Source organism: Schistocerca nitens, chromosome 8 (assembly GCF_023898315.1).
Source record: "Schistocerca nitens isolate TAMUIC-IGC-003100 chromosome 8, iqSchNite1.1, whole genome shotgun sequence".
Lineage (NCBI taxonomy): Eukaryota > Metazoa > Arthropoda > Insecta > Orthoptera > Acrididae > Schistocerca > Schistocerca nitens.
Window position 1 is genome coordinate 536,296,130 of NC_064621.1, and position 6,838 is coordinate 536,302,967.

The 6,838-nt window shown below is 43.8% G+C and overlaps 1 pseudogene; it reads left to right on the plus strand.

Moving 5' to 3' along the window:
- The first annotated feature begins 1,582 nt into the window (after window positions 1-1,582).
- On the plus strand, window positions 1,583-1,700 carry LOC126200065 (5S ribosomal RNA; annotated as a pseudogene).
- The last annotated feature ends 5,138 nt before the right edge of the window (window positions 1,701-6,838 follow it).

Consider the following 6,838-nt stretch of genomic DNA (forward strand, 5'->3'; position numbering starts at 1 on the left):
ACACGATACTAGAAGCAAAAAAGTCTCAGTAAACATAAGATCAAAAATGCATACCTTAAGAGCTACGAGCAATTTTTCATCTTCGGTACTGTGAAGCAAATCTCTTCTACTGCAAGCTCTTTGCTTTCCACATTTTGGAAAGTGGTAGTATGGACGAAAACAAGAAAAAATGTCCAGTAAAGATTTGCTCTAAAATCCATACCTTGGAAGTTATGAGGAATTGTTCTTTAGAAGAGTTGTGTTTCCAAGTAGCGAAGATGAGCACGTGCTCATAGCTCTCAAGGTATACATTTTAGAGCAAATGTTTACTGGATATTTTTTTCTTGTTTTGGTCCGTACTACTACTTCCCAAAATGTGGAAAGTAAAGACCTTGCAGTAGAAGAGATTTGCTTCACAGTATCGAAGATGAAAAATTGCTCGTAGCACTTAAGGCATGCATTTTCGACCCTATGTTTACTGAGACTTTTTTGCTTCTAGTATCGTGTACTTTCAACTGCATGCGTTTACGCCATTAATTATGATACACCCTGTATAGGATGTAACACCTACACTATTTAATGTTCGAAATAAGCCACCACAGAGAATAAACCGTCAAAAGCAATAAAAATGTTTCCCGACATAGAAGAAACCAATTCCACAATCGTTGCTAAATTTGAACCACAAACGTCAAGAATCTTCAACATGTTCGCTGTTGAAGAAAAAGTAATTACATTTACAAAATTATCTATGTAATGGAAAGCCGAGTGAAATGTATGAATGGGCAAATCAGTGGAATCCATAAAAAAGTTTAAGTGTCAGGGAAAGTGCCTATGATGGCAACAGACAACAACATAAGTATAGGCTTTGAACGCATAAATTATGTTTATATTCTCTTGCTTTCAGCGGAGTAAGCTACAAGTATACACATATTCTAAAGTATTTCTTCGTAAACTAATTGTAGCTGATGTCATTCAAAAATGGCTCTGTGCGCTATGCTACTTAACTTCTGAGGTCATCAGTCGCCTAGAACGTAGAACTAATTAAACCTAACTAACCTAAGGACATCACACACATCCATGCCCGAGGCAGGATTCCAACCTGCGACCGTAGCGGTCGCTCGGCTCCAGACTGTAGTGCCTAGAACCGCACGGACACTCTGCTGGTGTCATTGAATCAGTGTGATTCGGGTGATTTTACACGTATTTCACGATAATTCGTGTCTCTAAGTAATTTTATAACGCATGCAACGCACAATTACAACTATTGTTTCGTTAATTAAGTAGAAAATAATTATCATTATCCTTAGGATGCATGTGACTGTGTGTTTTCCCACCGCTTGAAGCGCTAGTGACGCTCCAACTGTCAAACGGTAACAACTTTCGGACCAGAGGGTGCCATAACTGTATTTATTAGACTGTGGTATGACTGTGCTTATCCCACTCGCAAGTGGAGGCACGCGTGTAGGTACATGCCTCTTCCTCAACATGTGCGTACGAGTGGGTTTGGCTAAAATGGCTCTGAGCACTATGGGACTTAACTTCTGAGGTCATCAGTCCCCTAGAACTCAGAACTACTTAAACCTAACTAACCTAAGGACATCACGGCAACGGCCTTGCCGCAGTGGTTACACCGGTTCCCGTGAGATCACCGAAGTTAAGCGCCGTCGGGCGTGGTCGGCACTTGGATGGGTGACCATCCACGCCGCCATGGGCCGTTGCCATTTTTCTGGGTGCAATCAGCCTCGTGATGCCAATTGAGGAGCTACTCGACCGAATAGTAGCGGCTTCGGTCAAGAATACCATCATAACGAACGGGAGAGCGGTGTGCTGACCCCACGCCCCTCCTATCCGCATCCTCCTCTGAGGATGACACGGCGGTCGGATGGTCCCGGTAGGTCACTCGTGGCCTGAAGACGGAGTGCTTAAAAAACCTAAGGAAATCACACACAGCTATGCCCGAGGCAGGATTCGAACCTGTTACCGTAGTGGTCGCGCAGTTCCAGACTGTAGCGCCTAGAACCGCTCGGCCACCCCGGCCGGCACGAGTGGGTTTCATTTATATCTGTGCTCACACTGGGTGCCTCTTCTTTCATGTGGGGCAGGCTACAGCCGCAAGGAGCACAGTTGTAAACTCACTTAAAGTGTAACAGTAAGCCCTTAATTCGAACTCTGGAAGCAGTCCCAAAACTTTTCGGAAAGAATATCTCCAAAATAGCGCACACTGCGCTGCAAAAATCGAAAGATTCGTACAATAACCGTAGTTTCTCCGTTGCTGCGTTGCAGAATATCCTGTAGAAATCATTGAGATTTTGGAAGAAACGCAATAGCCAGCCTTTTAGCTCAGTGGAAAGACGAACAGTCACCCTTTTGTGGTGCACTTAACAGCCAACCTGCTCTGCTCAATCACAACGTAGAGTTTTAAGGCTGTGGAGTCACTGCGCAATACCATACCGTGAATGAATCAACGAGTATTGTTGAAGCCGACATACATACTGGTTTAATTAAGAATACTCATACAGTTTTCATGAACATTTCTGAATTTCAGTATTCCTGCAAAATGGTTCAAATGGCTCTAAGCACTATGGGACTTAGCATCTGAGGTCATCAGTCCCCCAGAACTTAGAACTACTTAAACCTAACTAACCTAAGGACATCACACACATCCATCCCCAAGGCAGGATTCGAAACTGCGACCGCAGCAGCAGCGCGGTTCCCGACTGAAGCGCCAAGAACCGCTCGGCATTCCTGCAAAAAGTAGTTTCCAAAAGTTTGTTACAAAATGCCACTCCAGTGGCAAAGTCTGCAATCCGAAGTGTAACCGTAAGCGTTTAGTTGCAACCATTTCCAGAAGGAATCTTTCAAAATAGCGCACATTCTGCAGCAAACTAAAGCCTCGTTCGATGGCGGTGGTTTGTCCGGTAGTGATTTAGCAGAACTGTAGAATACCTCGTACAAATCACTGTGGTGCGGAAGGAACTCTATGTCCGGCCAACTGTTAGCCCAGTAGAAAGACCACCAGTCACCCCTTTGTGGCGGCGTGAACAAAGAAGCTGTTCAGCTCCATCACGATGTTAACATACAAAGTTATAAAGCTGTGGCGTCACTTCGCAACAGTTCCGTTGTTACGAAGACGTAGACTACAAGGTGACAGTGATGAACTGCTTCCTGTCTAGGCAGTGCTTCTTAAGAGCGACAGCAGAACGCTTCTGTCGCAGCGCTTGTGATTTTTTCCCACCATGCTTCGTGACTAAAATGACATGCAGATTAAAAGCGGCAGATGGCACGTTAGGTAACCTTCCATCGTTAAAACGCCTTGTGAGTTTCCTTTCCTCCAATCATTTATAAATCGCGTTCCGTGAATCACATCATGAGAGAGGGCCTTGAAGGGTGCGGAAAGAGTCAAATTACACAGGGTGTTTCAAAATAAGTGTCTCCTATTCTTATAGTGTGTTAGATAAAAAATTCGACAAATGTATATCTGGAAATATATACTTGTTATTTTATTCATAGATTTTATTTTTCTGCAACTGTACTAAATATTTCAGAAAAAAAAAATGCAATCGGCAGTTGAGCAGATATGTTTATTTCGCTTTACCGGTTTCAACTGCGTTTATTAGACGGTAAAATTAGCTTTGACATTCACAGGAAACCCGTCACAACAGATCACATCATTACTTCTTCTTGTTGTCATCCTTTTAATCACAAATTGGCGTTCTTTCACGCTATGCATAATACTGACGTGCTTCTAACACCTTCAGCTACGGCTAATGGACTTAATAACTTAAAGAATGAAGCGGTCAGAAACGGATATGGAGCAAGCCTTGTACAAAAACTTTATAAAATAAAACCACCAAGATCACAAATTACTCTACACCAATAAAAATGTCCTTACTGTTAAGCAGTACACTAGCATCACATTTCTAGGTGACATTTCATATCGTATAGCTAATATGTTTAAAAATTATGACATCACTCTGTTCTTTACCACGAAAAATGTCACGTAGTTGCTCTCTGTACGTTATGAGAAACCTCCAACTGACAAATCTCTTAAATTTGTGGTACATAAAATACTATGTTATATACGTCCGTGTTTTTATACAGAACAGACAAGGACGGCATTTAAGACGCACTTTCGTGAACGTTTATTCAACAAAGACGGCGAGAATTCGTATATATCAACTTTTGCAGAACATCTCAAAGTCGAGAAACACACTGTTCCTCCTCAGTCTTTGCTTAACATTTTGAGTGACAGGTGTTACAAAATGAACCTATTTAGAAGAGCTTGAAATATGTAAACATTCCTACCTAAATTCAAAAGATTTTCTGAATGACGAGCTTGCATTAAAAAAATGCACTGTTTTGAGTGCGTAATATCTCTTGCAAAACGTAAAAAACTGACCCATTCCTTTTGGATGTTAAGGCTATGTGCCACGTTTTCCAAATGTATTGCATAGAACTTCCTTTTATATCTTAGTTATACTTTTTATATGTTTTTATATATGTTCCTTGCCGCTGACACAACTGTTTGACATGTACATACATGTGATTCATTTACTGTAAATTATCAATCTGTCAACTCGTGTTTCCGATAATCAGATAAAGTACGTACTATTTAGCACATGTTATGACATCCTCCGATGAAGAAGATACTGACGTCTGGTAAGCCAGCACTAAATAAGTTTTTGTAATGTACTTCTCATACTTCACATAACTGTATGGCCAAGATCCAATAACTGATAACACAGTATTCTCTGCCTCGTGATGACTGGGTGTTGTGTGATGTCCTTAGGTTAGTTAGGTTTAAGTAGTTCTAAGTTCTAGGCGACTGATGACCATAGATGTTAAGTCCCATAGTGTTCAGAGCCATTTGAACCATAACACAGTTCATTTTGTAAGCTCCTGAAGATGGCCAATTGGTTAGCTGAAACCGGTGAAGCGAAATAAAAATGTCTGTCCAACCGACGACTGAATTTTATTCTGAAAACGTATACTTGTTGAGTTGTGGGCCATTTTACCTTAGCTATGTCAACAACAGTCAGTACTCAGTGAGGCAAACTGTATTACTATCGATGTTCGTTCGGACGCTTCTCTGATCTGTAAAGTAGGATAGAAGCTGATACCTGGCATCTCTGCCAAAAGAGCACAACGGTGGTGCACGCACAAGCGTTTCGGAGCACACCGTTCATCGTAAATTGTTGAGCATGGAGCTCCGCAACAGACCACCCCTACGTCTCCACATGTTGACCCAAAGACATCGTCAGTTACGACCGCATTGCTGACGGGACCATCAGGATTCGTCCGTCGATCAATGGAAACGTGTCGGCTCTTCGGGTGAATCACTTTTTGGTACACTAGGTCGATGGTCGTCTCCACAAACGCTGTCCTCGAGGTGAACGGCAGCTCGTAACGTTCAGCGCGCCACGGACGCAGGCTGGGGTGGAGGGTGGGGGGTGGGGGGGGGGTGCAGTATTATGCTACGGAGATATTTTCCTGCGCTTGCATGGACCTGTAGTTGTAAACGAAGGCATGCTGATAGCTGCGAACCACCTGAACCCATTCATGCTGGATGTCTTCCCCGACAGCGATGAGAATTATTGTCCGTCTCTCGGAGCCAGAACTGTGCTACAGTGGTTCGAGGAGCGGTATAGTGAACTCACATTGACGTCTCGGCAACCAAGGTTCGTTATTGGGCGCCTTCACCGTGTACGCAAATCAGCGACCCGTTATTAACTCGAATGAGGGCAGTTCAATAAGTAATGCAACACATTTTTTTTCTCGGCCAATTTTGGTTGAAAAAACCGGAAATTTCTTGTGGAATATTTTCAAACATTCCCGCTTCGTCTCGTATAGTTTCATTGACTTCCGACAGGTGGCAGCGCTGTACGGAGCTGTTAAAATGGCGTCTGTAACGGATGTGCGATGCAAACAACGGGCAGTGATCGAGTTTCTTTTGGCGGAAAACCAGGGCATCTCAGATATTCATAGGCGCTTGCAGAATGTCTACGGTGATCTGGCAGTGGACAAAAGCACGGTGAGTCGTTGGGCAAAGCGTGTGTCATCATCGCCGCAAGGTCAAGCAAGACTGTCTGATCTCCCGCGTGCGGGCCGGCCGTGCACAGCTGTGACTCCTGCAATGGCGGAGCGTGCGAACACACTCGTTCGAGATGATCGACGGATCACCATCAAACAACTCAGTGCTCAACTTGACATCTCTGTTGGTAGTGCTGTCACAATTGTTCACCGGTTGGGATATTCAAAGGTTTGTTCCCGCTGGGTCCCTCGTTGTCTAACCGAACACCATAAAGAGCAAAGGAGAACCATCTGTGCGGAATTGCTTGCTCGTCATGTGGCTGAGGGTGACAATTTCTTGTCAAAGATTGTTACAGGCGATGAAACATGGGTTCATCACTTCGAACCTGAAACAAAACGGCAATCAATGGAGTGGCGCCACACCCACTCCCCTACCAAGAAAAAGTTTAAAGCCATACCCTCAGCCGGTAAAGTCTTGGTTACAGTCTTCTGGGACGCTGAAGGGGTTATTCTGTTCGATGTCCTTCCCCAGGGTCAACGATCAACTCTGAAGTGTATTGTGCTACTCTTCAGAAATTGAAGAAACGACTTCAGCGTGTTCGTAGGCACAAAAATCAGAACGAACTTCTCCTTCTTCATGACAACGCAAGATCTCACACAAGTCTTCGCACCCGAGAGGAGCTCACAAAACTTCAGTGGACTGTTCTTCCTCATGCACCCTACAGCCCCGATCTCGCACCGTCGGATTTCCATATGTTTGGCCCAATGAAGGACGCAATCCGTGGGACGCACTACGCGGATGATGAAGAAGTTATTGATGCAGTACGAC